At 38.9% G+C, this 22,086-nt stretch overlaps 1 protein-coding gene and 1 long non-coding RNA gene across 8 annotated transcripts in view; one reads left to right on the forward strand and one right to left on the reverse strand.

Annotated features, from left to right (window-relative positions):
• Nucleotides 1–22,086, reverse strand: part of TRPS1 (transcriptional repressor GATA binding 1) — a 258,547-nt gene that overhangs the window by 232,713 nt on the left and 3,748 nt on the right. The window contains exon 1 of one of the 7 annotated variants that reach the window (XM_038555370.1): nt 18,053–18,159. The exons of the other annotated variants lie outside the window; for them this stretch is intronic. The gene's annotated coding sequence lies outside the window, so the exon portion shown is untranslated. Of the gene's footprint in view, nt 1–18,052; nt 18,160–22,086 lie in introns of those variants that run through there. 7 annotated transcript variants of the gene reach the window in all.
• The window catches only part of LOC119874431, a 33,498-nt gene continuing 13,819 nt past the window's right edge, over nt 2,408–22,086 (forward strand). The window contains exon 1 of the long non-coding RNA XR_005368569.1: nt 2,408–2,512. This is a non-coding gene — a long non-coding RNA (uncharacterized LOC119874431). The remainder of the gene's footprint in view (nt 2,513–22,086) is intronic.

Consider the following 22,086-nt stretch of genomic DNA (forward strand, 5'->3'; position numbering starts at 1 on the left):
TATCTCTGATGTTAAAAGCATGCTTACTTTTCAAAAAGGAACAAAAAAAGAGAACACACACACACACTCTTAGCTTGAAAACTTAGGACATACGGTTGCAAATGATTCCTCAGAATCACTGCACCCCATGGCGTTACTACCTACCATGGTTATGAAATCATGTGACTATTTATTATCCTCCTGCAGAAAACTGGGTGACCTCAGTAGTAACAAATCATTTTTATTCACCAAGTGTTTGTAATCATGTGGCACATATCCCATATACGAAAGCAAAGATAAATTCTGAAATATCCAGAAAGAATCACAAAATATTATCTGTGAGAGACCACGCCTTAGGAAGGATTAAGTGATGAAGTCTGACAAAGTTACCACAACCTACTGACAAAGAAGCCAGTGATTAATCCTGGAGGAGAATTTGGTAAGACTCATTCATTTTAAAAAAGAAGAGGAAGAAATATCATGAAATTAATACCAAAAAAGCGAGCTATGAGAGGAAATCTCTGGCTTTCAAAAAGTATTTAAAAAGTCATGTATTAAAATTAAGTATCAGCACACAAACATTTTTTAAAAAACGATGACATAGGTCACTAGTGACCCACAAAATGCCACAGACAATGCAAAAAAATACCTCGAAAACATTTAAGAACTTTTACAATTCAGAATAGACTTACACACCAAAGTTCTTACAAAAGAAATCCAGACATAAGAATGAATGAAAAAATATATATACATATGTGTGTGTGTGTGTGTGTGTGTGTGTGTGTGTGTGTGTGTGTATTCCTCCAAGGGAACGACGCCAAGTAGTTTTCTGGAACAATTGGTGCCACTCTTCCCTACAACAGCTAATAGCTAGAATTCTACTCCATATATATCCTAAATATAAGTTTTAAATTAAAAGATAAAATAAAACCTTAGAAACACCAATCTGAACAGTCTAATGGATACTCCCATAGTTAACGATACATGAAAAGTTAAAAGATTAGAACCAGAACAATAATTATAATTATTATTATTATTATAGTAATAAATATTCACACAGCCTTTTGGCAATCACCAAACCTGTTTTACATATATTATTTAATTGATTTAACCCTCCACAATCTGTTCTCAGGTAGTACTGCTCAGAGCCTATAGATGGGAAAACTGTAACCTAGAGAAGTTAGAGAATTAGATTTACTCTAATTCTGATTTTATTCCAAGTAAGCCACACCACAGATAAGAAAACATAGCTGCAACCTAGTGAGCTTCTAAACACAGCTGGACATAAGCCTATTCCAGACAATCACATGTCCCAGAAGGCATGGGGTGGCTGAAACTTCTATATTTTAATCTGTACTGTACTGTACATATCCGGAGAACAAATACGCTTGGAAAGAGGCCAAAATGCTCAAATAAGAGGAAAAAAAAAAACAAAACAAAGCAAAACAAAAAAGGTTCAAAAATATCATGATGCACATTTCTAACTACTAAAGTAAGTGTCTCCTAAACTCTAGACATGGCTGCTCCAACAATAAGAAAAATGTATGGTGGACTCTGTCTTTACCATTTGTATGTTACAACGAAGCTCCTGATGGTGTGACTTCAGTACTTTAGATTGCACGGCGTAATTACGCACTTAAAAATTTGAGGACAGAACAGTACTTACTAATAATTGGTTTAGTATTGCTGATGTTTTTAATCATAAGATGATCATTTTCTTTTCAACATGTTACTTGAAAAAGATCTTCTTTATTAAATCATTTCTTATATTTAAGGGCATTTTTTTTTTCCCAACACAACAGCTCCAGTTTTATGCTGTCTTATGAAATCAACTTATGATGTCAACTTAACAAGCATATTTCCCTATGGAAAGCAACACTAAAAGCTAATCTGTTACAAGTTAAAAAGAAGGAGCTAAATTTCCATTTTGGGGTGGAGGGAATTTAAAATCAACCAAGGCATCAATATAAAAACCCTGTCCCCTTAAAGTTAAAATGCCCCCCTTAGATCCAGGTATATATTAATCTATTTTCTTTACATCAGTCACACTAGAATCTTGGAGGCAAAAATGGAGCAACTGGGTATACATTATATGAGCCAATAAAGTTCAAGCGTTTTGTTAAAAACTTCTTGCGGTAAGGAATTGAAGAGCAGCGCTACTAAAAACACTGATATTTCATCCTAGGCCCTTAATAATATGGGTTTCCAGAAAAGGACTAATACAAAGGGTGTAAAAAGCATGGCCTTAAAAAAAAAACTAATTTTAAAAATAAGCTTGATAATGCAGAGAGGGATAAGACCTGATGGGGATCCATGCAGGGCAGCCGTTTCAAAATGTGTTCCTTGCAAAAAATACAAAGTCCAAAAAGTAGAAGCCTCAGCCACTGCAGAGAAGCTTCATGTGCTCATAGAAAGTACTAAATGATAACCTACATCGTGACTTAGCGCATGTGACTTTATGTTTATTGTCTTCGGGGCTTTCTGATGGAGAATGCAGGAGACAGGATCCCTCCATGTACTCAAGAATGTTTGCGTAAGTAAATATGCTTCCAAACATCAGCGGTACCTGGCTGAAGCAGCTCCTGGAAAACTGTGCATGAGAAAGGACGGGTCAGACCTAAAAGCTGATCGTTCCACAGTCGCTGGGTTCACGCAAAACCAGAACCTGGTGGTCTCTACGGGCGAGCGTCTACGAGCTGCCCACGGAGCGCAGGTGGACAGTTAGGATGGATGGGGAGGAAGCGCCGGTCAAGCCGCCTCGGGAGGCTGCGCACGAGGGACGCCCGGAGAAGGTCAAAGCAAAGGGGGGCCCGGCCCCGAGGAAGCCAGGGAAGGGCCGAGAGCAGAGCAGAGCGCGGGAGCGTTCCTGGAGACGGCGGGGCGGGGAGCGCGGGGTGGGCAGCGCGGGGTGGGGACGCGGGAGCCGCGGGCGCACAGGAGGAGCGCGGACGCGCGCGCGGCGGGCCGGCGGGTGCGGGGTCCAGGCCGGCGGGGGCGCAGGGGGGGCGCCGGGGGGGGGGGGGCGCAGGGGGGGGCGCGCAGCGGGCCGGCGGGGGCGGGGTCCAGGCCGGCGGGGGCGCAGGGAGAGCGCAGGGGGGGGCGCGCGGCGGGCCGGTGGGTGCGGGGTCCAGGCCGGCGGGGACGCAGGGGGGGCGCGCGGCGGGCCGGCGGGTGCGGGGTCCAGGCCGGCGGGGGCGCAGGGGGGGCGCCGGGGGGGGGGGCCGCAGGGGGGGGCGCGCAGCGGGCCGGCGGGGGGCGCAGGGAGAGCGCAGGGGGGGCGCGCGGCGGGCCGGTGGGTGCGGGGTCCAGGCCGGCGGGGACGCAGGGGGGGCGCGCGGCGGGCCGGCGGGTGCGGGGTCCAGGCCGGCGGGGGCGCAGGGGGGGCGCCGGGGGGGGGGCCGCAGGGGGGGCGCGCAGCGGGGCCGGCGGGGGCGCAGGGAGAGCGCAGGGGGGGCGCGCGGCGGGCCGGTGGGTGCGGGGTCCAGGCCGGCGGGGACGCAGGGGGGGCGCGCGGCGGGCCGGCGGGTGCGGGGTCCAGGCCGGCGGGGACGCAGGGGGGGCGCGCAGCGGGCCGGCGGGGGCGGGGTCCAGGCCGGCGGGGGCGCAGGGAGGGCGCAGGGGGGGGCGCGCGGCGGGCCGGCGGGTGCAGGGTCCAGGCCGGCGGGGGTCGCGCGTGGGGGGGCGCTTGGGGCCCGGCGCGCACCAGCCTCCCGCAGGGACGCGCGGGCCGAGCGCGCACCAGCCTCCTGGGGCGGCCCGCGGCAGCACCCCCCACCCCCACCCCCACCCCTGGCCCGGCCCGGCGCGGAGCGGAGCGCGCGGCGGCTGCTGCAGGCGGGGGGTCCGCGCGGGGTCCGCGCTCGCCACCGACACACACAAAGCTCCTGTCGCCGCAGCTCGGGAGGCCACGGGCAGCAGCCAGCAAGCAGCCTCCTTCCAAGACGCAGCCAACTCACTGGGGCTGGAGCTTCTTGAGAAGCAGTTAAATGGAATCCTACTGCTGCTACTGATCTGCGGTCCTGATTTTTTTTTTTTTCTCCTTAAAAGAAAATAAAGGGGGGGGGGAGCAGTTTCACTCTTGGCTTTTGCTTATGAGACTATACTAACCACCAAAACACACTGGACCTTTAAAGCTCATTCATAAAATATAAATTACTTTTTAAAATTAATCCAACAGAGACAATCTAAAGGATGATAAAGGGTTTGTTTGTTTGTCTGTATGCCTAACCCAAACCGACCTTTCCTTTTAATGTTTTTGTTAACACACAGAAGCCAAGTAAGAATGCCACGCTAAGACCCCATTTGGAGCAGGGGCAGTTGTCCAGGAGTGCAAATAATTTAAGAAACACAAAGCCCTGAGGATTAACAGGACAGTACCACATCCCCATGTCATTCAACAACTTCACCCTACAAGAGTTTGCTGACCACAGCCTTTTTACTGTAATGGAGCCAAGAAGAGACAGTTACTTAGACTCATACAGATTTTTTTTTTAACACGAGATTGCAGCTACCTCTATGGAAAGAACACAAGTTGAATGTGAGTTACTACTAAAACCGGATTTTAAAATGTCACATATAAAGACGATGGCTTTATTTCTCTGAAAATGAACAAAGGTAGATTAGGGTTTAAGAAGAAAATGGACTGAGACAGCGCTCATATGAAAGTCACCTAGTCTTCGAAACCCCTGGATTACACAGCAACTGAAAACCCTGCTCACAGCAAACGAGAAGTGAAGTAGATGCGCTTACCAAGCCTTAGCTCTCCAGCCAGACTGCCTGGGTTCAAATCCTGATTCTGCTCTAGCTACCTGTCCCAGCGTAGGCGAATTCCCTGAGAATCATAGATGACAGCAGTTCCTACCTCAGGTGGAGACAATACACATTTGCTCCACAAATGTGAACCATTACCGTCATTTGAAGGTGGCCCCTAAGTAAAGACTAACCTCTGGGGGAAGGAGCTTTTCCCCTGTAAACCGAGCTCACCTATGGCCTTTGGTCGCTCTCACTTCTTTTTAGTGATCAGTGCTAGCGAGGCATCCACCAAATCAGTTGTTGCCACACGTAGCTCATTTCTATGCAAACTCTATCCAGCCTTTGGGCAAAGTTTGCATGCCCTCTGCTCCCTGATTTTCACAAGTGAAAACACTGCCACGGACGACGGGGCCAACACATTTAATAATGTGCTCCTTCCCATCATTAAAGGGCACCACACAGCTTTAGCAGACAGGAAACTAGCGCGGTGCACACGCCGTCCAGCTGGCAAATAGAGGCATCTTCAGTGACCACTCCTCCTACATACAGTCTGATAAGGAACATTTTAATGGAGCCAAAACATACATTTCCTTCCTATTTCTGCATTAGCAGACATGAGAGCTAGATAGTCATGTCAGGAATTATGAAACTACAATCAAGAGATTTCTAAGCCACCAAGACTACCAGAAAAGCAGGAGGACTACATTTCGCCTACTCACTTTCAACCAAAAGTATGCACTCCTTCAGTTGTGGAAAAGTACAGAGCATTTAAAAATTCCTACTTATTAACTAGAATGTACTCTTCCATGAAACTCCTTCTACTATCACTTAAATAGTTTGTAAATTTCAGGCAGCTATTACTTTTAAAAACCCAACAATCCCCTTCAAAGGATTTTTTAACTTGCTGATAGACATAAGGTGACATCAGAAAAGTATGTCTGAAATATGCAATTAGCTAAGGTTTCTAGGAAGCTTTGGAATGTTTTGTTATTAAGAAAGAAACAGATAAATGAGAGCCCTCCAAGTAACTAACTGTCCTAGAAGTAAAGAAATTCATTAAATAGATCCTCTCCTTGATTTCTCCTTCACGGTTCCATGCCCCTACAGATTTGGGAATGCACAGTAACAGCAAGCCTTCATGATTTTCCAGAGCTGTTTAAAATAATATTTAAGTGCTTAACAGATTCATATATTAAATCAAAGGGAATTCCCAATTCTGAGATAAAAGAAAGATTTGTGGGGATCCCTGGGTGGTGCAGTGGTTTAGCGCCTGCCTTTGGCCCAGGGCACGATCCTGGAGACCCGGGATCGAATCCCACATTGTGCTCCCGGTGCATGGAGCCTGTTTCTCCCTCTGCCTGTGTCTCTGCCTCTCTCTCTCTCACTGTGTGCCTATCATAAATAAATAAAAATTAAAAAAAAAAAAGAAAGATTTGTAGTTAAAAAAAAAAAAAAACCATTACAGAGAGAAGGCCAAGAATACGGTCTTAAAAAAAAAAAAAAAAAAAAAAACAACTTCAAAATTGTTCCTTGGCTTTTCAAATGAAATTAAAAGTAATTAGTAAAAATCAAACAATCAAAGAAGTCTCAGGCATTCTTGTTTCAACATGAGAAATGTCTCAGTAGCTCTTACTCAGTGATCACTTTACTGGCCATCCCTCAAGGAGACATGGAAATTTAAAGGAGCAAGAGGAGGTTCAATATCGTTCACTGCCATAAATGTGGCCATCCCGGAGCAGCATTACTGAGCTTCCACTCAGCTCCTGACCAACCCTATTCACCAGTATCTGTGCTAGATCTCCGCAAGGTCTAAATCTTCCTTGCTCCGTTAGCATCCAAACACTGGACCCCTTACAGGTAACTTGCACCGTGAGGCCAATAAGTAAGCCACTCTCCTCAAACGTCAGGACGCAGTATCTGGGCCGACAAACATTCAATCTGTGGAAGTTAAAACTACACGTCTCAAAAAAAAAAAAAAAAAAAAAAACACTACACGTCTCTGGCTCATGACCACGGGACCAAACATTGTTAACCTTCATGTATTAAGGGCACATCATCTATCACTCTGTACCTTTGATTATTTTGTAGTGTCTCAAACACAGTTATCAGTAAAGCACAAGGTAATTATGGGTTTTTGTTTTTCTGTAACTCACAAATGTGTTTGGGCCTTCCTTTACCTCAGTTTTACCAGCACTGTCACACCTGGTTCAATGATGTTAATCACTACAAGACAGAATTTCAAAGTACGATGCAAAACACGTCATGTTAAGTTGTAACCAGCAGTAGTATACTTTAGGAACAATACATTAGGGCAAACTTCAAGCCCTTCATTAGGGCTATTAATTATATAACATCAGATAATCCTTTACGTCTCTGAAACTTAACAACCCAATTTCACAATTTTGTCAATACCTAAAAGTCTCATGCTCTTCTGGCCAAAGTGTCCTTTCCCCATGTGCCAATTTAACGCAACACTTTTGAGAAACCACTGCATCTAAGGCTTTGTCAAGAGGACAGAAATAAATTGGGTATCCTCTTACTCTCCTCAGCCTTCCAATGCCAAGTAGATTCCGGTATGGGCCAAAGCCACAAACAAATGGGAGCACGGGGCAGAGATGTGTAAATCTAAATGACTATAAATCTGAAGGCTTCAGGAAGAATAAGAGAAGTCAACATCCGAGGAGTAGGTAAAATTCCTACAGTTACGGTTGGATGAAAAGCATCTCATAGAGGTAAGAACATGAATGAAGGCTGGTTTGGGAATGTTCCAGGACTAAGTATTACTCTGAGGAGAGAACACATAGTATAGCAGAGACAGAATTGGTAAACTGGGAACAAAGCTTAGAGTCCTGTGAGGCACCTGTGGCTCAGTGGTTGAGTGTCGCCTTTGGCTCAGGTCATGATCCCGGGGTCCTGGGATCTTGCCCCACATCAGGCTCCCCGGGGGGAGCCTGCTTCTCCCTCTGCCTGTGTTTCTGCCTCTCTCTCTCTCTCTCTCTCTCTGTGTCTTTCATGAATAAATAAATAAAATCTTTAAAACAAAACAAAACAAAGCTTAGAGTCCCGAACGCCAGGCTAATGATGATAAACAGATTTATAAACAAGTACCTCTGGCATCTGAAGACGACTGATATTAGAACTCAGAAGCCAAGTTAGGTCTGGAGGTGAAGCCTCCAGAGTTACTTCATTCAGATCAAAAGTTAAAAACATAGAATACTAAGAAAAAGTGCAGAGATTAAAAGTCAAAGAAGGATTAAAACAAGTGTGGTAGGGATGCCCTGGCCCCTGGAAGCCAAGCCAGGAGAGATACTCAAGAGAATGGTTGGCAGCATCCAATTCACTTAGGAGATGCAGTCAGATGGAAAGCCCATAGGGCTGGGCTGCCACAAGGCCACTGGTGCCCGCAATACCACAGTGTCAACAAAAGGAGGAACCTGGTAGATTTCACTTTGTTGAGAAATGGAGGTATATATGAAAAGAAAACGCAGATTCGAGACTTCAACATTTTTCCCACTCTAAAGTTATTTTTATAGCTGAGTAGGTTTATCTTTTATCTGAAAAAGGAGAACAGATTCCATATCTGGCTTAGAAACATTCTAATTAATAAATCTCAAAGTGCAACATTTTGACTTTGTGCCATGCCAAGTACAAGATGGAATCCATCTGGAAATAGAGAGTAGCCTTTTGTTTTGTTTTACCTTGTATTTTTCTAAACTTTTAAGGGAGCTATATTCATTATCTGTGCACTGTTACCTAAAATCAGTCAGGTGCTTAAACCATAACCTATCTCCAAGCTTCAGAAGCTATATATTAGCTATAGAATTGCAACTAGACTCTTCCTAGATTCTAAGAATGCTCCATGAACTGTAATTGGATTAGAATCCAAATGAGCAGAAAATAAATGCCATGTAGCTACCTTCTATAAAACATCCAGGATAGTCTTTGTTTAGAAATACGTGCTGGGAGAACAAGTATAAAACAGCTTAAGGAATGTTTGAGAAGGGGTATACTAAATGTGGATGAATATATTAGCCAAGTTGTGGATCCGAAGGGGTAAAAAAAAAAAATTAAATGTATACTGATTTATCAGGAAAGCAAATCCTTTGATAAGTGGAAAGGAAATACAAAAACTCATCTTATTTAAACCTTATCTTGACGTGACCTGTTTTAAAAGCCAACAAAAAAAGTACTTTCTGATAAACAAAGCCCAGAGTAAGAGCCACTTAAAATTTATTTTCATCTGCAATGCCAAGAGTACATGGTAAGGTTCCAATCTCTTAAAGTCAATGGAGAAAAAGAGATACTTGGAATATAGGGAAAGGATCAGTAGAAAAACAAACCCCAAAATAACACTAAGAAAAACCAGGGCGAGATAAGCATTAACAGTGTTTCCTATGGTTTCATCAGGTAAACATTGGGTGTTCAACTCTAATAAACAGTAGAATTAAAAAAAAATCAACTACATAAAAAATAAACGACATAGGGCAGCCCCGGTGGCACAGCGGTTTAGCACCACCTGCAGCCCAGGGCGTGATCCTGGAGACCCTGGATCGAGTCCCACGTCAGGCTCTCTGTATGATGCCTGCTTCTCCCTCTGCCTGTGTCTCTACCAATCTGTCTCTCTCTCTCTCTCTCTGTCTCTATGAATAAATAAATAAAATCTTTAAAAAAAATAAAATAAAATAAAAATAAACGACATAATCAATTGCCAGAGGAAGATGAGGGCAAAAATCCTAGATAATAATGTCAAAATAATGGAAGTTTTCAGCCTTTCTCTGTATAGTATGCTCACTAGACCAAGAAGGAGGTTTTATGTGGGATGGTCGCCATACTCATTAAGATGGCTCCTCAACCCATTCTAGAAGGACTGCTTTTTAATATTAAAGATTATTTAATTATTCTCTGATGTAATTATTTCTGACTGAATGTGATCATTTTTCCACTGGCAAACTTTCTTATTTTAAAGTAATACTATTCAGAGCAGTCATTTATAAAGGGTTTTCATCTGAAAGAAATATTAGTTCAACAAAACAACCAGATTAAAAAAAAAAAAAAAAAAAGACAAGCCTGCCCTCTGGCTAAGACACAAACTCAGACAAATAAAAGGCAGTCCAACAGGTATCTTCTCCTGGCAACTCGATACAAAACGGGCTGAAGGGCAGACCCTGGACCAAATCTGCCATTTCCAGGGCCTGACACACCTCCTTCCTGCTTTCCAAGGGCCCTCCAGGAACCATCTTCTAAAACAGTTTGGGAAAATGTCTTAGGTCCAACATTTCTCTGCAAGGCACTCACCAAAATTCTTTAAAACAGAAATGGAAAAGAGAGTGCCACCAGAGGTTATAAATCATAAAATCTCACTGATGAGGGGAGTTGCACCAACCTCTAGATTACATAACTATTAGAAATAAAAGATAAAAGAAACAAGAAATTTGGGTAAAATACACCTCATATGTATAAGATGACAAAGAATTTTTCCTGTTTTTCCAATGCGACGGAGTAAATGATTAAAATTAGCTTAACAATAACCAGTGAAGAACTGTTAATTGCATTCATATTGTACGGCAGGGTCATGGATAAAAATGTAACTTCAAAGAAATTTTAAAAGAAAAATAAAGGCATTACATTTATATTTTAAAATATATCATTTTTACTACATTTAAGCTGAAATTTATCATTCAAAAGACAAAATTAATAACAGCATTTAAAATAAATGAAGTTCCTTATTATTCCTTTGTTAATTTGTTTTCCTAAACGCTGAGGAGTTTATTAAAATGCCACGAATGGTTTCTCAACCACGTTTTAATAACTAATTGCACATTTCAGGCCTAATCTCACAGATGCTGTCTATAGTTCTCAACCTGCCAAGGGGCTTATGGCTGTTATGAATAAAGAAAAATCCAGTTTCTTGGAAGATAAAAAAATCCTTAATTCAAATGGACTGTTTTTATTTTTAAAGTTGGCCTCAAAACAGATAAATGTTGGGAGGTATTTTAAACTACTAAACTACAGGGAGAAGAATAACACAAACTCACTCCTTATTAGTGACCATTTTATAACCAATTCTTTACCAACTGAATTTTATATACACAAATCTAAAGAGGCTTGTATTGTTCAGAGGTCCAAAAGAGCATTAAGCCTAAATTTTCTGCAGTAACTTTTTAACTTTCAGGATAACTTCTGGATTACACATCTGATTTCCTTGTCTTCATAAGGTATTGATAAGGAAATAATGTGAATGTACCAACTGATTTATTACATGACTGATTCCCCACTGCATATGAATAAAGGATATTCTAATTCTATTCTCAAATCCATCTACAAAAGGAAAAATGAAGAGTAGTGAGTTTCAAGTACGAGGCCGACTTCCTCAACAAACCTCAAACCGATGTCTAGTGTTGTATGTATAAATGGAGATGGTGACCAGACAGAGGTTCTAAGCTCAGTCTTTTTCTCAGTAGCTGTGCGATCATGAGAAATTCACTCTACTTCATCCTCAATCCTCTCCTTTGCAAAAGTAAGATGCTTCTGCTAGAATGGATAATAGCTTATGTCCTTAATTTCTATCACTTGAAAGAAAATATGATCCCATGATCACTCTGACTTATACCTGAATGAAAGAAAAACGAAGAAACAAAGTTTAAACTTGAGTTGTAGATTTTAGAGGGATCATTCAGGGGAAGTTCAGTCATTAAGAAGTGTTTCATTAGCCAGCTTCCACTTTTCCTCAACAGAAAACTGTTAGAAGGCTCTCAAGCCTAAATCCACATTTCCACCCGTCTGTGGGAAACAGAACACTGCACACTCTCACACACCTGATGAAATGTGCCCATGAGCAAAGGAGATGGGGGCCAAGTTTTAGAATACAAGCACAGAACTAAGAGAATTCTCTTGCAGGGTACGCAGTTCACTCTACATCTGACCTCAGATAGTTGATTAAATGTATTCTTCTGTTCATTTTCTTTTGTACATGGTTTTACTGATGGAACCTAAAGAAATAAAGTTCACATATTATTGGGCTCAGAAAATCTCATAAAAAAAAAGAAAATCTGCTCATATTTTTACATGATCATGTTTTGTCAAAATAAAAGGGAACCAATTATTTCTACAAACGTGTTTACTCAAATAAACCCCACTTTCCCCTACATTAGGAAAAGAAGTGATCTATAGAATGTTTTAATGCTTTATTTTTTTTTAAGATTTTATTTATTTATTCATGAGAGACAGAGAGAGAGAGAGAGAGAGAGAGGCAGAGACACAGGCAGAGGGAGAAGCAGGCTCCATGCAGGGAGCCCGACATGGGACTCGATCCCGGGTCTCTAGGATCAGGCCCTGGGCTGAAGGCAGTGCTAAACCGCTGAGCCACCCGGGCTGCCCTGTTTTAATGCTTTATACCAGTATTTAGGGGCTTTGAATTAAATCTAAACACACTGTCCCAGCTCTTCCAATTATATCCCAAATAGGTAAATTTTTAAAAATTATTTTTTCAAAAAAACACATTAAACATGACTTGAAATCATCACATTAGCCTAATTCCACAACATGGTTTTGATTACACTGGACTGGACCAAAAGTTTTGGCCAAATGTTCACCTGATATCACAGGAGCCAAAGTAGGAGGTGGTTGGTTGAAATGTCTACATTTCTACCAGCAGAGACACCAAAATACTACGAAATGAACTACACTAGGAGTGGAAATAATGCGCTCTCTCAGAGTTAATTCCACTTCGAGAGAATAGTGTGGGCGATGTGTTAGGGATACTATCTATTTCTTTGGGGCCTGATGCATTCGTTCCAAACGAAAATATTTTAAAATAGTCTTTAAGATGAATGTGCAGAGCTGTTGCTTCTTTATAGTAGCAGCCTTATTTGTTTTACACATAACCATAATTTAAGGATGCCAATCATTTTAAGCAAACAGCTTGCAAAAAATAAAATAAAATACAGGCAAAACCAGAGAAAATCTTCTTTGTACTAAAACATCATTTACATTAAAATACGTCAGGTTAAAGTTGCCACTACATATACAAAGTTAATACTAACCCTGTGCGCTGACAGTATTTCATATTTTCAAATTAATTTTGGAGAATTCCACAAGACTATCATAAATTAACTTCAAAGCTAGTTAAAATACTTTTTCTTATCCCTTCAAACAAATTTTTAGATACAAGTTGCCTAAGGCGCAAATGAGAAAAAACTAAATGTCATGTTATTTTACAACATTCATAATATTTGCAATTAGAATAAATATATGATTTTCAAATACTACTCTTTTTTGAAGTAAAAATGAAAGTGTGCAGATGACATAAGACAAGATTTCTCTGTAGTGACTCCTTAGCAATGACCACAATATCTCATCCCAGAAAGGTCAGAAAGGTGTGGTGGCAGAGCTGAAATCACTGTTCTATTTCTGATGCATCAAAATGTTCTATTTCTGATGCATCTGAAAAGAACACAAAAGGAAAAAAGCAGTATACAAAATAATTGCAAAATTAATTTGCATTTAATGGTAAATAGGAGGATTCTGTAATAAGAAAATCCTAAAAAGATGAAGTTTTTCCTCCCCTTTTTGAAAGGCTTAAAAAAACAAAACTAAATATTTCAAAATCAATGGACTTCAAGCAATCCAAGAGAATTTGGAAAACATTTCTCTAAAAACCAATCCAGAATGCAGGATGTCAATTTGGAAATAATGGAAGCATATTTCACTTTAAAATTCAAAAACTTTTCAAAGACAAAAATTCAACTTAACATCCCAGTGATTAACTCAGGGACTGCTTAGCCAAGAACAACTTTCGGCACTTAAAACATAAAACTGTCAGTTTCCTCTGCTTGGAGACAAAACATACAAAAAGCAAACATTCACTGCTATATTTTCCTAGACATGAAAGACAGAACTAACTTTTATAAAAGGTGATCACTCTAAATATTTCTACCTATTATTACACTTATGCCATAGCTCCTAAAAATCAGTTACAAATTCCAAACCTCAGAACCATCATTAAGTAGATGGCTACTATTCTAGTACATTACTCCCTAAACTTTGATGGAAATAGAATCATTTATTGAACTTCACTACAGCTCAATGCACAAATACGTTAAGCAGCCTGTGCTTGATATCACTTGAATACAATCTACTATAAACGAGCAAAACTCTTTACTAAAAAATCTCAAAGGACTGACAACATGATACTTGGCACTGTACTTCTTGCAAATCTAAAGCATACTGATGGAATAATTTAAGTACTCTCTTTTTATTTAGGTACTCTCTTTTTATTATTTAGAGAATAATTTAGGTACTCTCTTCCCTGAATCAAGATACATTCATCTCAAACATCATCTGTGATCAAATGGTCAAATTCATATTTATAAACTGGGAATATAGAGTTTGGTGGAAGCACTGAGTAACTAATACTGTCTTAATCCTTTTGCCGGAAGTAGGTCACAGTTAGTGCTTACAATCATTTCAAAATTATAACAAAACTTTATTTCATTCAATGGATTTCCTCATAGAAATGGAACGGCAAAGGCCTATTCAACAGCAAACAATAAAATCATATTATTATTTTATAGTATACAAGTTTCTTCCTCTTCTTATATTGTTCCCCGCCCCTCCCCACCAAAATGTACATATTATTAAGAAATGTAGGTAAAAACCCTACAGCTGGCACATTTTTCCAGTATAAGAAGAAATCTTTATTCCTCCTTAAACTGAAATATTAGATCCCAAAGAGGAGAAAAAAAAATGGGTAAAAAATGGTAATAAAGCATTGAAAAATAATCCAGTGGAAGCACGCTTGCTCTCAGCATAATTTTCTTTAGCATCCTAAAATGAACATCACACTGCCCGTGATCTCTGCTTACTCCTCTGAAACCCATCCAGAGGATTTTCAAAAAGGAAAAATTCTAGTGGTGCTTTCAAATGCCAAATTAACTTACAGGACTTCCAGTCCTGAAGGAAAACAGCACAGTAGCGCACCAGAAGCTAGAGAGTGCTTTTTGTCACGCAAAGCCGGAACTGATGAGTGTGACCTCAAAGGGGTTTATCTAAAATTCCCAAGTACCACAGGCAAAGAGGTCAAAGTTTCCCGTGTCAAAAATATATAAATAAATAAAGCCATATATTTTAGTAGTTCCTTACGTTATAATGGATTGTACAGTATCCATGTCCCCCTTCTGTTCACACACACACACACACACACACACACACACATACACACATATCTTTTTAAATAGCAACTCAACATGAAACAAAAAAAAGGAGGAAAGTCTGCTTACACTAATATCTACCCCCTCTGTTTTCCATTTCAATTCCCTACTGGTCTCATCTTTAAGTGTTTATTATTGCCAATGACATATCGAATTATTCGGGGAGTGAGAAGAGAGCATGTATATACATAATTAAAAATAGCAATGATGCATTGAACATATCTGGGAGTACAAATAAATGATAGGTCTGTACACAGGTACACACAAATAAATATGTGTAACACTAAAGAGTTAAATGACAAACTGAAAAGGCAAGATCATGTACACATTTATATGTATAATGTGTACATTATGATTTTTACTATCAGCCTAAGACCTTACAAGTAACAGTTTCCTTACTTAAAGTTTATCAGAAGCCAAAGAAAAAGCAAAATGTAAATAATTAGAACACTCTTTCAACAACAGAAATTGTCTTAAGAACGGGACATTTAAAAGTAGGATAAACAGTAATGGGATAGAGAGTTAAATAAACAGTTCACAGTAATTGAGGTTTAAATGACAGTGAGTTTCCTATAGTAATTTACCACATCTTACATGCAGTGAATGTAATGCAAATTTGTAATGCAAAAAAAAAAAAAAAAAAAAACACAACTCTTAAGATTTGCTTATAAGTTACAGAAAATAATGTTTTATTTTACTCCTTACTTGGATGTCATTGCTTCCACTGGCCATTTGCATCTAAGTTATTTTCTAAAACTTACCCAAGTTTGCAGAACTGAGGTGGAAAATTTGTAATTAATATTTCCAATAATAAGTTGAAGGTGGTATTAAATATAATCGTTTGTGTTTCTCCGATTCATAATCAAATCGATTTAATAACATAAAAATTCAGCTGCCAGATACAGCAAATACCTGATTTTAAAAGTCTCAAAGTTATATCCAGGAACAGTTGATAAAAGAAATTATTAATCATTCAACAATTAGACTAACATGTCATGAGAAAAATTAGTAACATGGGCCTTGACTAAAATTAATATCTATATGACCAGTCTTAACTCCATCAGTTGAATGGTATTTTTAAAAGTTACAGTGAGTAACGACTGTCTTTCCAAAAAAATTAATGGAATCATAAAGCAAAGCTGGAACAAAAACCAAAATCTCTTTCAGGAACTCTTATATGTTCAGAACTACTTAATAGAATCGAGAAAATAATAGGCTGATGTACTATTTATTTATACATCTTTCAGAGGAAAAGATGATGTCTGAATAATGACATCACAGAGAAGTCACAAGTAGAAGTTGGTTTTTAATTTGTTTTGCCTATCTTGCTCTCATTTCAGAACCAAAATTATAATTAAATTAACCTTCAGATAGGTGTTGGGATGCATCAAGTAATTAAAATGGATATTACAAAGGCTAAAGTCACTTAAAAAAATATGTAATAGGTTAAAATTCCATTCAGTGCCTGTAATGTGAAACATTCTATACGAGTGAGAATACAGATATGTGTACGTACATGTACGCACTAAGTTAATATGAAGTCACAAATTCATATGCTGCACTTGAGCATAGCTCAGAGAAAATAAAGCTAAAACTAGATTAGTAATGCTTGATCCCTTTGCACATGAAGTGTATCACGTAATACAGAAAACAGATTCCACAAACTAACTCCTGCCCTATATATTTACACTATTTATGGATGTCTCTGATCTCAGACATAATATATGTTTCTATAGGAAAAAGCTGCAATACTGATTCACAAGAATTCGCTGAAAGCCATGTCATAGAATCTAATCAAGAAGCACAGGTTGTATTAAAAGTATTTGTTAAATAGTAAGTTTCACAAATTCTATCCAAATTCTACAAGTAAAAAAGCTCTGAGGCTTTGAAATCCTCTTTATCTTCTTTTTCTTCAGCTAAAATATATTTCATGTCTAAAGAGCAGTTGTGATGTATCCATCATTCTGTACTGGGTTCATTCTAGGTTATTCTAATACTCAATTAAACTATATATTATTAATGTTTTTAAAGCTTGAGACATATACATTAGATACTACGAATATGTTCATTATTCTTCACAATACTATATTACTATCAAGAATACAAAGTGATTAACAGAGCAATTAAAAATGCAAATAGGAACCATGCTCCGTTCAAATAAAGGGAGAAAAAAACAGAAAATAAACTATGGACACTTGTATAGTTCCTTCTAACACTATCTACCATAGAATGCTTAAATAGCTGACAATGAGTCATTGTTTATTCAAATGTTAAACAAATTGAACATATAAGTTAACTTCTGACTTAGTTAGAAGTATTTGGAACATTTTCCAGAGCCTATTTTGACTGTGTCAATTACCTAGATACCAAAGTTGTTGTATTGTGTTGCTTGATGAAATAGGACATACAGCAACCCTCAAAACCAGTATTACAAGCCTGGCAAATAGCATCACATTTGGGTGACGCAGAGAATCCATCACCCTAGGGAAAAACGCACTGGGTCACAGTACGGAGTCTTTACATGTTCCATATTATTTCTATATAACGTTTTGGGATAGAAGTATAAGCTATAAAGTCCTATCCCATAAAAAGATATATTCAGAAACAGCACTGTCACTTAACAGAAACAAATGGGACTTTTAAAACTTCTTCTTCAGAAGCATTTCTTAAAATACACCGAAAGGTGGCATTTTGATCTATAGTTTTTGGTCATTTAAAAAATTCCTTTGTAAATTCAGAGTAGATAGAAGTATTATGATAATGATGGCTTCATTATGTTTAAACCCCATACCCATTTCAAACTTCTAGCCTTCATAAAGCAGGTCATGTAACTCCTTAAAAGATTCATGTTTAAAGGGCAGAGTTAATGGTTCCACATATTAGAATACACCATCCAGGTGTATCTGCCTATTATCAGTCCACGTACATTACATTCATAAAACACACTCACCACCATAGACAGCATGCACACGTACCAGCAATAATTTAAACACGGTATAGCTAATCTTGGATATTTCCAGCACTTGCAGGCATTTACACTGCTAGCTTTCCTCTCATATTAGAGGTATCCTATTAGTAACTACCAAAAAATTATACAAATCGAAGTATGTTACCTTTGTTCAAACAACACTGCAGTTCATTATACAACAGAGAGTGTCATCCTTAATCGCTCAGGAACCAAGATACTGGTGGATTCTTGGGAGCAGAAGTGGTGCCGAATGGTTTGAGGCAAAACTGAAACATATTGTTTAAGTAAACCTTAAGGGGAGGGGAATCATATGCGCAATTGATGGATTTTTTTTTTTTTGTATCATCTCCCACAAAGCCTCCCCAACCCCTCCCCATCACTGAACAGTACACACGCTGCTGATATTAAGGAACACCATCCTCTGCCTTTTCTCCTTCTTGCCAAACTTTATTACTGTTCCCTCGGTTTTGAAGTAATAAACCGACATGCATTAAAGAAAAATGTAACTTTGAATTTATGTTTGAAAACTCTGTGAAAAATAAAACAAAGTAAGACTTACTCTGAGACACTCTCAACCATGCTTGATGCGAACAGCTATAGCCGTCAGTTCCTAAAGTCTTTCCTAAAGTTTTTCCTGACAAATCCGTAAGTAAGGGAGAAGTTAGCAGAGAAGGTATGCCCCTGATCTGAACTAGTCTTAGCTCTCACAAGAGAAACTGAGAAAGACATAAGGTTAAGTCAAACTGTCAGATTTCCATGCAGAGAACACGTCAACTTCCCTGAATATGCGGAATGCTTTTTATGATTTTAAGAGCCTTAAAAGACATTTTAAGGTATCTCCGTGATACCTAATTTCAGTATGTATTATTTTAAAAAGACGCTCTGTGTAATGAAAAGAAAAGCAAAAACTCTCAAAACAAATTTGGGGTTAAAAGCCAAGTCCAAGACAAGTAACCATAAGATTTAAACCTTATGAACAATTCACACCAGTAATGTCGATCCTCAGTTCTTGCCCACCAAATGGGGCGGAGGGCCCCGTTTCTGGGTGGAGTGTCTTTCCCCAAGGAAGGAAAAGCTGGCACAAATCTTTTTGCCCTCTGAAAAGATTTTCCTACTTGCCAGCTTCTGAAGTTGCCCTGATGTCAATCAACATCACCAAGATGTCTCTTAACCGGAGAAAGTTCTGTTTGCCTGTGTAAGATCAGGAAGAGAGAAAATGACTATTTTAAAAAAAAGAAGAAGAAGAAGAAAAGGAAAGAAAAAAGGAAACTAAAAACACTGTGTGTGATAAATAGGGTTAAAAAATTATCATCTAAAATTGGGAGAATAAAAGAACCACCAGCAGAAACAAACTGACCTTTAAGATTAACGCTTTCAATCTAAAAATATGTTTTTGTAAAGTTTCATCTATTTTCCTTCCTCTGCACATAAAAATGATTAACGTCACAATTAAACTTCCACATTTCAGGCTCTTGCTAACAGGTGTAACATTCTTTATAGAAACACATTCGTTGACCTGTCGCCATGGATAATCTAAATTAATTCATCTCGATTGAAACAAAAACAATGTTTTTTTTTTTTTTTCAAATAAGAAAGAAATCACGCAACACAAATACCCACTCTCCCCAAAACCCAAAAACCGTTTAAGTTACGGTAACCTGAAATGCACCAGCCATCACAGAGAGCAATTGGAGAAATCCAGCAGTGCTCAGCAGGAAAGATTTTTAATAACAGATTGAAAAACAAGAATAAAAATAACTGCATCAACAGAGCCTTTCTTCCTCAGGCCACAAGCCCGTTCTTACTTGAACTTTAAAAAAAAAAAAAAAATGGCATTTTGGCCACTAAAACCAATCCAGAACATTATTAAAAGTTAAAAGCTACCAATTACTTCTGTCTGTTCTTTTAAAGCAAAGTTTGGCATTACGTCAGCTGGTTTAAAGAAAACAAGAAAGAGAGAAAGAGTAGGAGAGAAAGTTTCCTGCTTGTATAAACTAAACCACCAGGGAAGGTGTCTAGCCACTTGTAAAGTATTTACTGCAGGTTTTTAAAGAGCTAGAAACATTTTAAAAATTAAAAGTTTTCTTTCTTATGTTTAAGGAAACATGCTGAGGAACAAAAAGCATAGCCCTAATGTCTTTTGGGGGGTAGGCATTTTGATGTTATTTGTATTTCAACTAGAGCTTTGAATCAGAAAATGATTCCCAGTGATGCTTCAAATTCGAAGTGCAGAGATAATTTCATCTTTGTTTTTGCTACTTGGATTTGTACTCTTAGAAGAAAAATAAGCAGGGGGCAAGGGGGGGTGGCGATGACAAAAAGTTAGACGTTGCTCCTATAATACCTACTATAGATTCAGCGACCAGTCAGGCTGCTTCTCAGACCAACAACAATTCAATAACTTCCATCCATAGATCTGTCCCCAGATTCAGTTAAATAGGACTCCTTAAGCCCAAAGATCTCTTTCTAAACTGAATCCAGTTCTGCATTATTATACCCATCAGAGACCCAAACGCAAGACCAACGAATTCAGTTCCCAGGGATCTGAAAACCACAAAGTGATAGGATAACCCTAAAGGTGACCATAAGAGCAACATCAAGGGCAGTCTTTATAAAGGTCATACACAGATAACTAATCAAATATCCTATACAAATAAACAACCATAAGACCCACTCACACTTGAGGGTAAATTTTTAAAAGTGCTTATTCCCTCTGAAGCTCTGTTGGCTACTGAACAGTAGTATAAAACAACACCTGGCATTTTCACGTATTTACTTTCATCCACTGGTTAGAGCTTGAGGAAGATAAATAATTGGGATGATTATTTAAAAACTGCTTAATTTTTTTTTTCAGCGAAAATAACTGCAAAGTACGCTAGTCTGTACCTGACAATCACAAGGAACTTCATAGAATTAGATGAGCTTTCTACCTGGCAAAGGCTCTAAGTTTCTTCTTATTTTATCTAAGGGAGACCCCGCAATTCCAGAAATTATAAAACTACTAGAGTAACAAAGAATTAATTACCTGCTGTATGAGGATATCAAAAACTGTAGTTATCACATAGATAATCAAAGCAAAGCCAAGTCTACATATCCTGTCATTTTCCCCAAAAATTTCAATAAATAATAAATAAGGTAGATAAATGAGTAGACAGGACTCTGGATTAGTTATCAATGGTACTACTAGTAGTTATAGCCAGCAAAATGGGGAGAGAAAGAAACCTGTTACCTGAAAGCTTGGCCAAGGATGAACAGAAAGCAAGTCCATAAAACTTGCCTGTTTTTATCAAATTGATTGTAACTTTTGAGCTGCGATATTTGGGACAGAACTGTCTCAGTTTATAGTTTTCTGTGCCTGCCAAAAACAGATGCAGACTACCACACTAGCTGTCCTGCGGAAACTAAATTAAGCAAAGGCAAATACCAAGTGGAAAGTTGTCAGTCTGTTGAATGAATGGCTTCATTTTACACACCAGAGACTATCTTAATAAGAATATGTTTTAATGTGCACCAGTCATTTTATTTTAAGTGCATTACTTATTTCAAAAATAATAATTTTCCCTTTAAATCAATTATAAACACCTGCCCGTAACTTTCTTAAAGTCTATTTTGTTTTATGCACAATAGCATAGTGCTATTATTACATTATTGTCTGCCACCAAAAGGGGCAGTGAATTTAAAAAAAAAAATAATGTCTATATTACGTACATTCTAAAAAAACACTTAAAGGCCGGTTATCAATATCTGTGCTTACTTCAAAGTCCAAATAAAGTTCTAGCCTCAAAAACAATTTCCAACAAGTCTTCTTAAAAATTTTGGTTAACGCTTATTTACCTCCACAAAGAAGGTAAGAAAAGAGTTTATTAAAACTTATCACCCTTTGGCATATCTTAATAGGAACATGCAGATCATTAACTACAAATTGTGATATTTCTCTCTTTCTCTCTCTCTCTCTCTCTCTGTCTACACACACACACACACACGCACGCACACGCACACACACACGCATCAAATAATAACAGTAATAGAAACATCACTGAAACACTAAAAACTTAAAAGCAGCTTTTCCACAGATGCCTTCATTTCCCTGTTTTGAAGGGTTTCTTCATGAATGAAGATTCCCTTATGTGTATTACACAGGGTTCTACTCTGACAATCGGAGTAAACTCAGGAGTAGTA

This window comes from Canis lupus, chromosome 13 (genome assembly GCF_011100685.1).
Source record: "Canis lupus familiaris isolate Mischka breed German Shepherd chromosome 13, alternate assembly UU_Cfam_GSD_1.0, whole genome shotgun sequence".
NCBI lineage: Eukaryota > Metazoa > Chordata > Mammalia > Carnivora > Canidae > Canis > Canis lupus.